At 39.7% G+C, this 17,355-nt stretch overlaps 1 protein-coding gene across 2 annotated transcripts in view; it reads right to left on the bottom strand.

Moving 5' to 3' along the window:
* LOC137623146 (uncharacterized) overlaps window positions 1-17,355 on the bottom strand; it is a 419,809-nt gene that overhangs the window by 159,994 nt on the left and 242,460 nt on the right. The gene's annotated exons all lie outside the window — the stretch shown is intronic.

Below are 17,355 nucleotides of genomic sequence, written 5' to 3'. Positions count from 1 at the left end.
AAGGTAGTGATTAAGTAGAGTGACAATAGAAAAAACACATGAAATGCCTTGCCTGTCTTTTCCAACAGTATTGAGCAGTGTGGAATTAGCAAAGTTCCTACTTCAATTACTGTATGATCCCTAATTACTCTGACATATCAAAATTAGGATTTTTTTTCTGCAGAAAATAGGACATCTAAAAAGAGTATATTGTACAGCTGTCCCTCTTCCTGTAAAGGTTAACAAGGATCCATATATAGAGAACATGCCTCAACCTCTAAAGGTTAACAAGGATCCATATATAGAGAACATGCCTCAACCTCTAAAGGTTAACAAGGATCCATAAATAGAGAATATGCCTCAACCTCTAAAGGTTAACAAGGATTCATAAATAGAGAATATGCCTCAACCTCTATTCTCAGAAGTATGTGAAGCATAAAGCAGGTGGACTCAAAGGTCAAGTACCAATGACTATTATTCAAGAAAGCTCTTTAAAACCACTTAAGAGAGCCCTGGTGGCTGGGAAATACATAAGTCAATAAAATAAAATGGTCTAAGTCAGTTCCCTCTTGAAGATCAGGCAGAGAATATCAAACTCGAATATCAAAGTGCCAATCTAACTTGGGATGAAAAGAAGACTTACTGAATTCAACATTCTCAGAAAAATGAAAACTTACAAACTGAACCAAGTAACTAAAATGCAGCCTGAAGCTGAAGAAAGATGAGATACCACGCAACACCGTTTTTTAAATGACAGGGAAGTCGGGAGCCCCATTCCCTAGAGACGATTTTGTAATTGCTATTGCTAATGAACCCCAACAGGTCATTTGGAAATCAGGAACTATGCTACCAAGTGGAGAGAGAGAGAGAGAGAGAGAGAGAGAGAGAGAGAGAGAAACATTACAAAATATCACAGATAAGTTAAATTATCAAAATCATTTCATATCTATACATAAACATGATCAATTCAGGCAGGGAGACCAAGTTCTGGTTCTAAGTACAAAGATTGGTAACTTAAGACTAAAAATATGACCTTCCAATTAATATTGGGCTGCTTACTCTATGCGAAGGCCAACATAAACTACCAAGACATCAAATTATACAAGAAGACATCTTTCCTTGCAGTGTTCAGAAAGCGTTTTCAAATTTGTAAATTTTTGCACAATTAATTCACCCAGTTAAATGTTCTAAACTACATTCCCACTGACACAGGTAGACTACAACCTAAGAGAGATGTGAGCTTGGGTACTACATAATACAAGAAAGGAAATACAAAAGTAGTGGACAATATGTACAGTCAATGACAACAGGGCGAGTCATAGTTGAGATCAGGAGAACAAGAAAAATTATGGGCTGAGGAGGGAGCTAGAAAGTTCAGGAGGTTATAAACTTAATTCTTCATTATAAGACAAATAAAAAAAAATATTGGAATAATACAGGGGACTATGGAGTCAAATACTTGATATGAAAAGATTGAATGATATTAATATGGTAAGGCAATTATAAGCTGAAAAAAAAATTAATACAAGATACTTATCATTTGGAAAGGCCTGGGTGTGAGAACAGTTAAGCAGACTAGATAGATTAAAGGCAGATGGCAAGAGGAGGCTGATGACAATAGATTTAGATAGTAAGTACCTTATAAAAGATACAAAGCTTGAAGTAGTGTTAGGTGTACATCCACACATACATCTTGACATCCGCATACACTACATCTTGACAAAGAAAACAAAAATCAAAGGAAACTACCATGATGCCAGATGAACCCTACCTTTCAAAGAATAGATAAGGGATTGCAGGTGTAGGGGAGAACAAGAGTTATGTCAAATTAAAGGGAACAAGGCAAAACAATAAGATACAAAAATATTAGTATTTACCAGTAGTGATGATGGGATAATTAAGATGAATACAGTACTTCCTTGACAGAGTACAGCGAGTAGCGAAAGAGTGAGGTTTGTGATATGAAGAAATTGTGCAAGGAACAAAAAAAAAAGAACAAAACAATTGGAAAGGAACAGGGTTTAAAGGTAAGAAAACAAATTGAAGATGGTCAAGCACGAAAGATATATACCAACTTCAATTAAGATAGACTGCAGTATTCACATGACCATACAATTCTACAGACTGCTTAAGGTCTGGTATAGAGACAATATTAGGAGCTAACATGCTGAAGTAATAATGACTATTCATTAAGAAATAATTGGAAAAACACTAGTAATGATAAAATGAGAATGGAAAAAGGTGATAATGAAAAACCCAAAAGTTAACCATTTTAAAATATGGAATAAAGGAGCTTGATTCATACATAGATAAGGGGACATGTGGAAACTTGGAACATTACAGTTAGTCTACCCTTAAAGCCTCTATGTGTCACCTTCACCAATGATTAGTACATTATCTTGTGCAAAAAAAATAAAAACTAATAATCTTCAAATAAAAATAAAACCCATTTTGGATTATCACTTTGCTCATTAATATTCCAAATCCAGAACTTGACCTTTCTGCCTAATCTATCAACAAAGGCTTCTATATGATAGAAGGCTTGTTTGTACATTATATAAACTCCTGAGACAGTTAAAGTGAGAATGAGTGAAAGATAATCATCATAACTCTGCAGAAACTATGACTAAGTAATAAAACACAGGCACAATTTATTAAGAAAAAAAAATAGTCCTTTACAGTATCATCTCATAAAAATAAATAAAACTTACCATGTATACTAGTATCTTTGACAAAATGAATGAACTCTCTTCTGTTTACTACTCAATTCTTCTTTAGTCCCTCTAACAAAACTCTCTAACTTTTTTCCCAAATCATATTTAGAAAAAGCCTTTAAAGGTGCAATGCGTTGCGAATTTACTCCATTTCATAAAGTATCCTCAGAAAATAAGAAAAAGGCAAAAGCCTTCCAACGTTCTTCCTTTCTTGGCTCATGAATAATGATTACACAGTACAGTACTCATATTTGGATAGAGCTTGTCACTAACAACCAGTGAACCCTGTCACATATTTTACTATAGATTATTACAGTGCTATTGTTGATTTTTAAAGTTATATTATAATAAGATTATATCTGATATAACAAAACATCACCACTACCTTATTCTTAAAGACCTTGCCCTATCTTTTACATCTCAATATCCTTCCAACTCGAATCAAACACTTGAGATCTAGGGTGACGGAAAAGATAAGCATATCGAGGAATACGAGGTAATTCTAACCATCAGGAATCGTAATGAGGAGAGACCAAGAGTATGTTGGGAGGTGGTTGTTAGACATGGATGTGCCAAGTAGGAGGAGGGGGAGACCAAAGAGAAGATAGATGGAGTGTGTAACAGCAGAAATGGAGGAGAAAGATCTCTCAGTAGAGGACATCGGAGATAGAAGAAATTCGAAGAGGCTTTCCAGATATAGAACCCCGCATAGCAGGAAAAGCTTTAATCAAAGAAGAAGGAATCATCACCAAGGAGATATAAAAAATACATGAACTAGTGTGAACATCAGTATCAAAGGATGATTGGATTGGATTGATAAATTCTAGCTGTTAGCCTGGCAATGAGACAAGGTTATCCATTCAGCACCCAGGTGTGACAAGAAAAAAATACAGCAGTTGCAGTATGAAATAAAATTCAAGAGGTTGGACAGCAAAATGGAAGAAAGACAAAACTAAAGGGTGTGAAGCTAAAAGCTAAAGGGATGCTTCAAAGATACTAATATGCATTGTTAGTTGAAAACTGAAGGGAAAAAACTACCTGTATGTTAGATCGAAAGAAAATTCTTCTTCAATTCAGGAATTGAGTCATGGGGAGTTATCAAATACCCATAGGTTAAACTACCAAGAGTAAGGTTATGAGATGCATGAGAAGGGAGTGGTGCTAGGTTGAATGTCATGCTAAATGGAGAGTTACTTGAGGAAGTAGATCAGTTTAAGTACTTAGGTTCTGTTGTGACTGCAAATGGTGAAGTGGAAGCAGATGTACATCAGAGATTGAATGAAAGATGTAGTGTTGGAAGCAGTGAAGGGACAGGTGAAGAAGAGAGGGTTAGGGAGGAATATAAATTGAGTTCTGTATGAGACAGTGGTTGTACCAACTGTGATATACAGATTGAAGTTGTGGGGAATGAAATAGACAGAGAGATAGAAATTGAATGTGCTCAAGATGAAGTGTGTGAGGAGTATGGCTAGTATATGTCAATTGGATAGGGCTAGGAACGAAGTAGTGAGGGTAAGAACGGGTGTGAGAAATGAATTAGCAGCTAGAATGGATATTAATGTGAAGCGGTTTGGCCATGTAAAGAGGATGGAAAATGGCTGTCTGCTAAAGATGAATAGAAGAGTTGATCAGAGAAGTATAAGAGGAACACCAAGGTTTGGGTGGATGGATGGAGTGAAGGAAGCCCTAGGTAACAGGAGGATAGATCAGGGCTGCCGAAACGTGGAATCGACGTCATCGATACGGCTAATCTGCTCCACATCTTGATCAAGTGTGGAATGTGGAATCCGAGTGTTAATAAATTCCACACTTTGTAATGAGATGATGTATGTCGATTAAAATGTAATAAAAAGTAATAAATAATTAATATGAGTGTTTTATTATTTATTTTCCCCGTGATATCTATATAAAAATTACAATAATTGTAAAGTCTATGAAAGTGTGGATGCTATGGGACTAGGAGGCTCAGTGAAGTTCAGCGTTTGATGTTGCCGACTCACTGAAAGACTGATTCTTGAATCAGTGTTGTGGAGTTGCCTAGTGTGGAGAATCCGGCAGCCCTGGGATAGATGTTAGAGAGGCAGAAGTGCGTGCTAAAAATAGGAATGAATAGCAAGCAATTGTGATGCAGTTCTGAAAAGCTCTGCTATTACCTCTGGTCACCTTGATGACCACTGAGGTAGCAGCAATAGGGTAACCAGCATATGAAACTTCATTGTGGTGGAAAATGGGGGAGGGTGGGATGGGGCACCCTAGCAGTACCAACCAAACTCAGCTGAATAGCTCCTCAGGCTGGGAGGAGCTAAGAAAAGAAAAGTTCCCCTTTTGTTCTTTTTTTTTAATATTGGCTACCCCCAAAATTGGGGGAAATGCCTTGGTAGATAGATAGACTACAGTGTATATTTCATCTACTTATCAGCATTTTTTTCAAGAAGTTTCAGGAGTTAAAGTATAGTCCCGAATTCTTTACAGATATTTTGTCAGAATCTCCAGTATTTGCAATATATCTAATCACTAAACTTCCAGCTACTGAGAGTTTGGTACTATGAAGCTTACCTATCATAAAGAAAATTTATTGCAGTTTTTAGGGGCTATTTTCTAAAGAAAACTTACTTTAAATTCCATCAACCCAGTCATTAAATCATGGACTCGTTTTAGTAAAAAAAAAAAAAAAGAACCAGCAAAGTCTAAACTATTTCTGAAAAGTGCATGCCACGGGCTCTTGCACTACGGCAGGCCGTAAGTGGGAAAGCTAAAGTACAATACAGAACTATGAATAATGCTTAAAATAAATCTAAATGCATGATCTACACTATTTAAAATTGATAGTCTGAGATAGATGACAGCCGTGAAGATGTGAAGAGGTCGTGAGGTTTCCCAGGTCAGCCAGACGACTCCTTTCTCCGACAGGATGGAGCTCAATTCAGCAGGGAACAGCAGTGAGGTTATATCCTGTAATAAAAAAATAAGCCAGATGAAAGATTTTGATCTGAAATAAATAATTTTCCTTCTTTTTAAATTAAACAAAATTTTCTAAAAGTTAATTATTCAATGGCTACCATTTCTTCAATTCATGGAAAAAAACAGATCTCTCTAAGGTGTTTTTCCAGCATCTAAGAAAGGGATTTTGACGAAGGAAAAATCTATTTCTGGGGAGAGACCTGTGACGCCCGGCGAAAAAGTCCTTCTTTGTACTTTTTCTGATATAAATCTTCCAAATATACCAGAGAAAATTAAAAGCATGGAATGCAGAGGTTACAACCCTCGCGCGAGCACCTTGTTGGTGTCGTATATCTAACAAGGGCGTTTGTAAAACACTATTCACAGGCTGTCTTCCATTTAGATAATCCCTTCATCAAAAGGGGGAGGGCCGTGACAGGCCCTAGAGAATACAGTTGGGTTACCCTACCGACACCCACCACTCGCGCTCACTAGGTCATCCTTCTGCAAGAACATATGGCTTGGCAAGGAAAGGGTGGGTCCGTACAAAAATCATCGGGAAGGGTTTCGCCGGGCGTCACAGGTCTCTCCCCAGAAATAGATTTTTCCTTCGTCAAAATCCCTTTTCTGGGTCGAACCTGTGACGGCCGGCGAAAAAGTACCAGAGAATGCCTTCCAAGCCCAATAAATTAATAACATAATGAGGAGAATACAATCACCATGTACGACAATACTATGATATAATAAAGTAATCGTCCAATTACCAACCAGCCAAATGACATAGGGAACGTAAGGTTAAATAATAATGACGACAAGGAACCAACTGAGTGTCGAATCGCAAAAGGCATCAAACCTTACATGTCTAAGTATATCTAAACATTAAAGGAACGGTAACTACAATAACAGTTAAACCATAGGAATTAAACATGGCAAATATCATAGGGCTAACGAACTACCAAGGAGAGCGGCGACGTGGTGTGAGTGGCGGGTAGGAGGGAGAAGAGAAGAGATGGAAGAAAGGAAGAAGAGGAGATTAATGGGGAGAGATAAGGCTCCCCTCTGCCATCGTTGGGTATTTAAGGGCCTGTAAGATCTTTAGATATTGGCGTTTGACAACCATAGGGGATTTCCAACCCGTATATTTTTTAAAATCACCAAAGTCCCTGTTCTGGAAATCATTGTTGGAGGCATCTACTGTCCGTATATCATGAGCCTGGGGAAATGATTCCGGATTAGTATGTTTAATGAAGTAGAGGATTTGTTGCCTGATACCGTGAATGGAAATAGTACCTCCTTGTTTCCTGATAACCAAGGAGCCAGACGAGCGGGTGGCAGTTCTAGCTAAAAAGGGGCTTGAGAGTGTGACTGTACACGGAGAAAAATCCTGGGGATGAAGAATAATCTTCCGAGAGGAGCACCTATTTTGCGGATCCTCATTTTTTAGCTAGGGAAGCTTTGTCTGGAAAGGAGTACTTCGGCTGAAGGGAGGAAATCTATGTTTTCCGGGTTTCGTGAGAGCTGCTAGTTCTGATGTTCCATCACCTGAAGCTATAGCCGTTAGAAATAAAGTCTTCCTAAGAAGAGTGATATAAGAGCAGGATTCATTGTCCGTGTCCATCGCAAGTTTGAGAACACCGTTCAGAGACCAAGAGTCCTTTTGTGGCCGAACCGAAGGTAGAAGCCTAGCACATGTTTTTGGGGTTGATGAGAAATAGGAATCAGCTAGGTTAATGTTGAACCCAACAAGGTAGATCTTCTTCAAAGCTGACTTGATGGTGGTTAAAGTGCTAACTGTTAGGCCTTTGTCAAATAGGAACCTCAAGAAAGAGATGGCTAAATGCGGGGACATACGAGTATGGTCTGCACTCTTAGGGGACCTACTGGTTGTTAACGGCCGAATCATATTGGCGAATTGTCGAGTCCCTTTTTGTCCCATTCGATGAAGAGATCGTTTCCGGTTCAATGTTCGCATCTCTACGAGCTGCCAACTTCCTGTAGTCCACAAAGTTAGAGTTTTGGCTATCCTTGAGTAATCTGACACAGTGAGTTTGGATACTCGGGTCAGTTTGAGGAACAGGATCCGGATGGGACTGAGTTTCAACTCGAGGAGGAGAGGAAAACAAACTGTTCTTGGCCAGTGAGGTGGTACTAAAGCCACTGCGCCCGGGAAGGAGCGTAGTTTGTGTAAAAGTTTTTAGAAGATTCCCTGGGGGAGATAGGGAAATCTTCTTCTAATGGTTCCAATCCCGGGGTAATGCGTCCATGGCATAAGCCCGAGGGTCCAGGGTTGGGGTCACATAACAAGGAAGTTAGTGATTCATCTGAGTTGCGAATAGATCTACCTGGAGGCCTGGAACGAGCCTGAGTATCCACCGGAATGAAATTATGTCTAGAGACCATTCTGACTCCAGTGGATCCGTCCTGGATAGTGAGTCCGCTCTCACATTCTGGCCTCCCGCTAGGTGAGGTGCTGACAGGAACCAGTTCTCTTCTGTTGCCCAGGCGAAGATAGTGACCAGGATCTGATTCAGGTTGGGTGACTTGGATCCTCCCCTGTTGACGTAGTGTACTGCGTCTGTGCTGTCTGACACTACTCTGATGTGGGTCGACCTCGGAGGAGAGTCTCTCTTCAGGGTCAAGAACACTGCCATGGCTTTGAGAACAATGATATGGGACTGTTTCATGGAGAGTGACCAAGAACCTGAAACATCTGATGTTCGGAGTAATCCCCCCCATCCACTTAGAGACGCGGCTGTATGGAATGTCACTTGTGGAGGTGGGAATTGTAGAGGAACCGATTTGGAGAGGTCCTTCGGTTCGGACCATGGGTGTAGTCTCATTTTCAAGACAGAGGGGATCTTCGAGACCATGTCTCTTATAGGTACTGTAGCTCTCTTTCTCCAAACTCGATTGATGTCTTTGAGTTTGGCTTTTATTAGATCTGTTACTGAAGTGAATTGGAAAAGTCCGAGGATACTTTCTAAGGCTCTTCGGACACCTGTTTGTGTTTGAGAAAATTTTTTGATCTTGGAAACTATTCCTCTTACCTTTTGGAAGGGAGAGACAACGTGTGCTTCGAAAGGTCCCACTGAATGGCTAACCATTCTAAGCGGACTGATGGTTGCAGGCGAGATTTTTTGGAGATTGACCCGAAATCACAGGTTGTCGAGAAATTGGAATAATTCCTTCGTAGCTCTGTTGCCTTCTATGACCGGCCGGGCCCAAATGAGCCAACCGGCCAGATAAGCAATGATCTGTATCTCTTGGTTCCTGAGTTGTTCTAACACTCTCTCTCCTAGTTTTGTGAATATCCTGGGATCAATATTGAGGCCAGAGGGCATGTCTTGAACACAAAGGCTTTCCTGCTTAGGCGGAAACCCAGATAAGAAGAGAAGTTTCGAGCTAAAGGCGCAAGATAATAGTCGTCGGTAAGATCGACAGAGGTGGTGACGGTCCTACAGGGAAGTAAGGTCCGTACCTGAGAGATAGTCAACATCCGGAACTTGTCGCAGAGAATGTAAGAGTTTAGCTTGACAAGTCCAGGTCCACTCTCAATGCCGCCAAGCCTTTCTTCGGAATTGTGAACAGGTGGCTTTGGAACTTCAGTGATCGATCCCGTTTGATTGCTTCTTCTTGAGTAACCCTGTGGTGTACTCTTCCAGGATGGGAGTGGATTTCTGGGAGAAGGTCACTGGTGGAGGAGGAGGACCTTGTGACCATTTTCACCTCAAACCTTTAGAGATTATGCTATGAGCCCACAGACCGAAGGTCCAATGGTCTCGAAAGTGGTAAAGTCTACCCCCTACCGGGACCACCGCGTTGTGAGGGGGTGAATCTAGGTACTTTCCTTCTCCGAGCCCCCTTTTTTCTAGGTCCGTCTCGATGGCGAGACTGTCTTCTACTCCTGTAGCTTCCTCTCTGGTGTCCACGAGAGGAGCCTGAGGGTTCGGATCTAGGGCTGTATGCAGGTAAAACATCCCAACGGGGTTGGCTGTGTACCTGGGGAATCAGTGAGGTAGACCACCTGATGAGGGGGATTTGGATGCATAGACGTCGAATCGGAGGGAGGCTGTGATGACGAGTGGGTAACCGACTATCGATTCCTGTCTGATAGAGGCCTCAGACAGAACGTATTTCCCACAACTAACCCGATCAGACCATCAAACGTGTAGGTCGAATTGGAAGGGCAGATCTTGGAATTATCGTAACCCCCAGACTGACAACATCCTGGTCCAGACAGATCGGGCCTGTCCTTTAGGAAATAATACTGTTACCTTCGGTACCTTGTCTAACCTAACCAAGGCAATCTCTTTCAATCGAATGAATCCGTTGAACGGGAATTCTAGTACCTGGGAGTAAATTCTAGGTCCCCCAGAGGGAGGATGTCTATGCCATCCAGATTTATGGTACCATCTATATATGGAACATGTAAGGCAAATCTCTATGCGTTGTTTTTATCGAAGGAGGTTACTTCGATATGCCTGGGGCTGTAGGGGGAAACTTCTGAGTTCCTGAATGGATCTGACTCACTACCATACTTTTGAGCTCCGTCATAGCCCCTTGGTTTTCCCTAGAATGTGTTGCTTTTAGCAGTCACGGTTTATGCAGGGTAACATGAACATCAGGATCCATTAAGGGTCCTAGGTCGGTGACGTAGGTAATTGCAAAGCTGAAGGCTCAAAATTCATCCCCACCTACCTGTCCGTCCATGGGGTCGTCGTCCAACCTTAGAGAGGACACTCTGAGGAGATAGGGACCTCTAGATGGAGCATTTCTTCCCAACCTTGATAACCAAGGGCGGAGAGCCTCTCTTGCAGGCCAGAGAGATTCATCATCATCCTGACGGGAACCATGTAGGCGAACCTTCTGTAAAAGAAAGGGGACATAAGTCTGGATGTTCCTTGAACTTTGGTTAGTGATCCTATTCACAGGCTGGGATCAACTGTACAACTCATAAAAATCATTTTTAAAGAAAAATCATTTAATGTACTATCTTTTGGGGTATAGTTCGACACTTGTATTCATGAAATGTGACACTGTTGGCGCATCCGCCACAGGTTGGCCACCCCTGACTCAGACGTTCAGAACCGGGTCTAACATTATTTACTGGCTATTAGTATTCTATTGATTCATCTGTTCACTGACCAGAGTTTCAAGGAACAGTAGATAGCCTCTCATGGCATGGTTAGCCTCGACCCGGCCCTTCATTAGAAGGGGCCAACGTTTGGTTCCCAGTACTGAGTGGAAACTTATTTCTATTTGAACACTATGTTGTATGGATATTTATTCATATTTAGGCATAGTTAGAATTGAATATGTATAAATATAGGCATAATCAATTTATTTCTATTTGAACACGATGTTGTATGAATATTTATTCATATTTAGGTATAGTTAGAATTGAATATGCACAAATATAGGCACAATCAATTTATTTCTATTTGAACACTATGTTGTATGGATATTTATTCATATTTAGGCATAGTTAGAATTGAAAATGCATAAATATAGGCATAATCAATTTATTTCTATTTGAACACGATGTTGTATGGATATTTATCCATATTTATACATAGTTAGAATTAAATATATGCATAAATATAGGCATAGTTATGTTCATATATTTTTATTTGGACTTTCAAGAATAACTAATGAATATTACCAACGCAAATTCAAAGTGTCATTAAAGTAAGTACAGTTTACTTTGTATTCATGTTAAATCCTTTCCTTTACAGCAAAACAAGAGATTGGCCACCCGTGGTCTGAGTGAGCTCTGTCTGTACCGGAGCTCCGGTAACAATCCCCGGTACAAAGGTCCGTCATAGTGACAACGTGAACACCAGAGGAAAACTAATATTAACCTCAATGCTGATCGCCTGTACGATATCCGGTTAAGCCGGAGATTCGATGAAAAGGAACGTAATAACGATATTGTGATTATTTATGAAAAAAGGGGTTCATACCCTGATTCTGATCGTCTGATTGATCTCTGTTTGTAACGGAGAACTAGTGACAAAGGTCCGTCATCGTGAAAACGTGATCCTTAGCGGTACGATAACATTCTCTAATACTGAATGTTTGTGTTATCTCCAGTGAAGCCGGAGATTCGATGAAAAAGGGACCGTAATAATGAAACTGTTTAGTCTTCATCGGTATCACATTGTTAACTCCGGTTCTGGCCGTCTGCTTGATCTCTGTTTGTACCGGAGATCCGGTAGCAAAGGCCCGTCACCGTGATATCGTGACCGTTCCCGGTACGATAACATTAACCTCAATGAATGATTGTGTTATCTCCCGTGAAGCCGGCCGTAACGGTGTAATTATGATCAAACATGACAAAGGTTCGTGTGTAAAAGGCTTCAGCCGGAGTCCGAGTGCCGGATTACACCGTTGCACTCCAAAATCTGCTCCTGAACGTTAACTAGTTCTCACCCAATGAGTATCCATATAACGGAGCATAACTCAAGGCGGAGCTAAGCATAACTTCGGAGCTAAGGGTGTCGGTATAAAACGACCCCAATTAATGACTCATACACTAACGTACCTATTAATATTGTTAGCTATATTAACAGTAACCACATCAATAAAAACGTTTATAATATTAAACGTACTATCATCAACTCTGATACTAAGAGGAGGCTTGAATAACTCGTGATCGTATAAAAACGGAGAACGGGAAATTCACCTCTCTTACTCGAGCTAACAAAGAAAACGAGAGAAGGAATAACTCATATCTGTAGAACAGGGAACGAGCAGTCTCTGTTTTCGCTCTCAAGGTTACATAATAAAAAACTAACATCACACAATAAAACAAGAACATTAATAAAATTGATTGCTTTTCTTAGTAATAACCAAGAACGAAGAATAACGTAACAAAAAACAAGGATATAGTCTAAATCGAAGCCTCTGAGGCGAGAACAAACTAACAGACTAAATCGCTAAACTTTAATTCGCTATTCTTTAAATCGCTATTCTTCGTAGGTCCAAATTGGACTTGCAAGCAAATAAATACCATAGTAAAAATTAATGATAACACTAACAGGCCATAAAACGTAAGTGATATAACCAAGATGACAGAGTACCAGATGGGCAAAATTAACTAGAATATTTACCGAAGCGAACATAACCCAAAATGGCTGCCGATACCTCGGCAAGACAATCGCTTCCAAAACTAAAAACCACCATATTGGAAACAGAACAAATGCCCGGTACTGTCAAAAGCTGCCAAAACAAACTATGGTACTTAACATTGGTAAGGGTGAAGTATCAACGTCAGTCATGTTGAATTAACGACAATCACTTCGAAAAACACTGGGCAAAACACTTATCAACTTTGCTGGCTAGTCCAAAATAGAAGGATGACCTAGTGAGCGCGAGTGGTGGGTGTCGGTAGGGTAACCCAACTGTATTCTCTAGGGCCTGTCACGGCCCTCCCCCTTTTGATGAAGGGATTATCTAAATGGAAGACAGCCTGTGAATAGTGTTTTACAAACGCCCTTGTTAGATATACGACACCAACAAGGTGCTCGCGCGAGGGTTGTAACCTCTGCATTCCATGCTTTTAATTTTCTCTGGTATATTTGGAAGATTTATATCAGAAAAAGTACAAAGAAGGACTTTTTCGCCGGCCGTCACAGGTTCGACCCAGAAATATAATTTCAATTTCTAATGAAAAAAAATAACTTTAAACATTCTCTCTATAATACAAAATGAAGCTGGATCTTCCACACAAAATAATCAAACTTAATTTACACATTCACTTGAACTTCAAGTAATGTACTTTTTACTTAATAGTGAAAAGCTATAATTTATATATGATTGATCTACTATAACATTGTTACTAATCTTAAAATATTTTATATTTCTATTCATTATTTATGTAGTTTATTTGATATTGCCTCATTTCCTTTTCCTCGGTGGGCTACTTTCCTTGTTGGAGCCCTTGGTCTGTTGCATTCTCCTTTTCCAACCAGGGTTATAACTTGGCTAATAACAATAATATTAACATGAACATCAATATCAATATTCATATTAACAACAACAATACTAACAATGACAATAACAATAATAATAATAATAATAATGATAATATAGTAATAATAATAATAATACAGTGCTGGGGCAATATCTGAAAACCAGTGAAGACGAGTGGCTCAAGAGTGCATGGGAAGAAGGACTGATAAAAGCAGACAAAGACCCAGAAATATACTGAGACAGGAGAATGGCAAACAGAACAGAGGACTGGCACAACAAACCACTGCACACACATTAGATGAGATAGACTAAAGAACTAGCCAGCAATGACACGTGGCAATGGCTACTGAGGGGAGAGCTAAAGAAGGAAACTGAAGGAATAACAGCGACATAGACATGTTCAAAGAATGATAGACGGGGGTTTGGGGGAGCCTAAAGGTCTATCTGCTGAGTCATCAGCAGTCACTGCCTGGCCCTCCCTGGTTCTAGCTTGGGTGGAGAGGAGGCTTGGGCACTGATCATATAATATATGGTCAGTCTCTAGGTCATTGTCCTGATTGCTAGGGCAATGTCACTGTCCCTTGTCTCTGCCATTCATGAGCGACCTTTAAACCTTTGTGTGTAGGAATTGAAATACGAAAAATGAAAACATGAACCACATAGTAACCAAATGTCCGGCACTTGCACAGAACCAGTACAAAAAGAGGCATGATTCAGTGGCAAAAGCCCTTAAGTGGAGCCTGTGCAAGAAACATCAGCTACCTTGCAGTAATAAGTGGTATGAGCACCAACCTGAGGGAGTGATAGAAAACGATCAGGCAAAGATCCTTTGGGACTATGGCATCAGAACAGATAGGGTGATACGTGCAAATAGACCAGACGTGACGTTGACTGACAAAATCAAGGAGAAAGTATCACTCGTTGATGTCGCAGTACCATGGGACTTCAGAGTTGATAGGAGAAAGAAAGGGAAAAAATGGATAAGTATCAAGACCTAAAAATAGCAATAAGAAGGATATGGGATATACCAGTGGAAATTGTACCCATCATCATAGGAACACTAGGCACGATACCAAGATCCCTGAAAAGGAATCTAGAAAAACTAGAGGCTGAAGTAGCCTAAGGACTCATGCAGAAGAGTGTGATCCTTGGAACGGCGCACATAATAAGAAAAGTGAGGGACTCCTAAGGAGGCAGGATGCAACTCGGAACCCTACACTATAAACACCACCCAGTTGAAAGACTGATAGAGAAAAAAAATAATAATAATAAAAATATTAACTATCAATAATAATAATAATAGTAATAGTAACAACAACAACAACGACTAGAGGGCATTCAGTAGAGCGCAAACCTCCACCGCGGCAGCTTAATTCTCAACCTTTTGCCTGACCTTGACCTTGATCATTGACCTTCACATGTATTAATTGGCGTGGATTTCCATACACTCAAATATGAACCAAGTTTGAAGTCTCTGTGACAAGAGGACATGGAAGGGAATTCATCCCTTTCAGCTCACTTGCATATGCACGATACTTATCCCACTGGGAGAGCGGCCTCTCACTGCAAAATTCACTAAGTTAATAACACAAATACCGCTAACCAAGTCCGCATAGTACATGAAAAGCGACTCATTTTACAAAAATCAATGAAAAGGGTGATCCAGCATGGAATCATGATCGTAGCTATCAGATGGAGAGCCATCCAGGACGGAGACCAAGAGTAGAGTGACTCAACCTTTCAGAGACACAAACTCACTGTCCAGTCATGGAATTGCCTGGTAACCATATTATTATTACTTGCTAAGCTACAACCCTAGTTGGAAAAGCAAAATGCTATGAGCCCAGGGGCCCCAACAGGGAAAATAGCCCAGTGAGAAAAGGAAACAAGGAAAAATAAAATATTTTAAGAACAACATTAAAATACATATTTCCTATATAAACTATAAAAACTTTAACAAAACAAGAAGAGAAATTAGATAGAATAGTGTGCCCGAGAGTAAAATTTACTTAAGAAAAGCAGAATGCTATGGGCCCTAACAGTGAAAATAGCCCAGTGAGGAAGGGAAACAGGGAAAAATAAAATATTTTAAGAACAGTAACATTAAAATACATATTTCCTATATAAACTATAGATACTTTAACAAAACAAGATGAGAAATTAGATAGAATAGTGTGCCCGAGAGTAAAATTTACTTAAGAAAAGCAGAATGCTATGGGCCCTAACAGTGAAAATAGCCCAGTGAGGAAGGGAAACAGGGAAAAATAAAATATTTTAAGAACAGTAACATTAAAATACATATTTCCTATATAAACTATAGATACTTTAACAAAACAAGATGAGAAATTAGATAGAATAGTGTGCCCGAGAGTAAAATTTACTTAAGAAAAGCAGAATGCTATGGGCCCTAACAGTGAAAATAGCCCAGTGAGGAAGGGAAACAGGGAAAAATAAAATATTTTAAGAACAGTAACATTAAAATACATATTTCCTATATAAACTATAGATACTTTAACAAAACAAGATGAGAAATTAGATAGAATAGTGTGCCCGAGAGTAAAATTTACTTAAGAAAAGCAGAATGCTATGGGCCCTAACAGTGAAAATAGCCCAGTGAGGAAGGGAAACAGGGAAAAATAAAATATTTTAAGAACAGTAACATTAAAATACATATTTCCTATATAAACTATAGATACTTTAACAAAACAAGATGAGAAATTAGATAGAATAGTGTGCCCGATTGTAAAATTTACTTAACCCTTTTACCCCCAAAGGACGTACTGGTACGTTTCACAAAAGCCATCCCTTTACCCCCATGGACGTACCGGTACGTCCTTGCAAAAAAATGCTATAAAAATTATTTTTTTCATATTTTTGATACTTTTTTGAGAAAATTCAGACATTTTCCAAGAGAATGAGACCAACCTGACCTCTCTATGACAAAAATTAAGGCTGTTAGAGCAATTCAAAAGAAATATACAGCAAAATGTGCTGGGAAAAAAGTAACCCCTTGGGGGTTAAGGTTGGAAATTTCCAAAGAGCCTGTGGGTAAAAGGGTTAAGAGTAAACCCATATAAATGACTCAGAAGTTTATATCCACATAGGAACAAACGTCATTCTAATTGCTGTTCCGATAATTACAAGTCGGATCTAAAAGTAACATGTAAAATGCCACCGATGATATGATTCAAACTACCTGTAAACACTTACAGAAATTCCATTTTTTCTTCTTACTTCAGAGAGGCAAGAGAGCGTGCTAGAAATAGGAATGAATGGCGAGCGATTGTGACGCAGTTCCGGTAGGCCCTGCTGCTGCCTCCGGTGCCTTAGATGACCGCAGAGGTAGCAGCAGTAGGGGACTCAGCGTTATGAAGATTCATCTGTGGTGGATAATGTGGGAGGGTGGGCTGTGGCACCCTAGCAGTACCAGCTGAACTCAGTTGAGTCTCTTGTTAGGCTGGAGGAACGTAGAGAGTAGAGGTCCCCTTTTTTGTTTTGTTCCATTTGTTGATGTTGGGTACCCCCCAAAATTGGGGGAAGTGCCTTGGTATATGTATGTATGTATGTACTTCAGAGGTAAGGTGTACCTCCTCACCTCTTGAGAACTTCATGAAATTAAAAAATCTTATACAGTAAGACCATATCTCACCTGGATATTGACTGACTGCTTTATACACAAATAAAATATTAAATAAGTACACAGATGACTTACCATAGTTTCTATTCATATCAGAACATTCAACGAACT

This window comes from Palaemon carinicauda, chromosome 30 (genome assembly GCF_036898095.1).
Source record: "Palaemon carinicauda isolate YSFRI2023 chromosome 30, ASM3689809v2, whole genome shotgun sequence".
Taxonomy (NCBI): Eukaryota; Metazoa; Arthropoda; class Malacostraca; order Decapoda; family Palaemonidae; genus Palaemon; species Palaemon carinicauda.
Note: the sequence above shows the minus strand (reverse complement) of the source record. Positions and strands in the feature narration are given on the sequence as shown.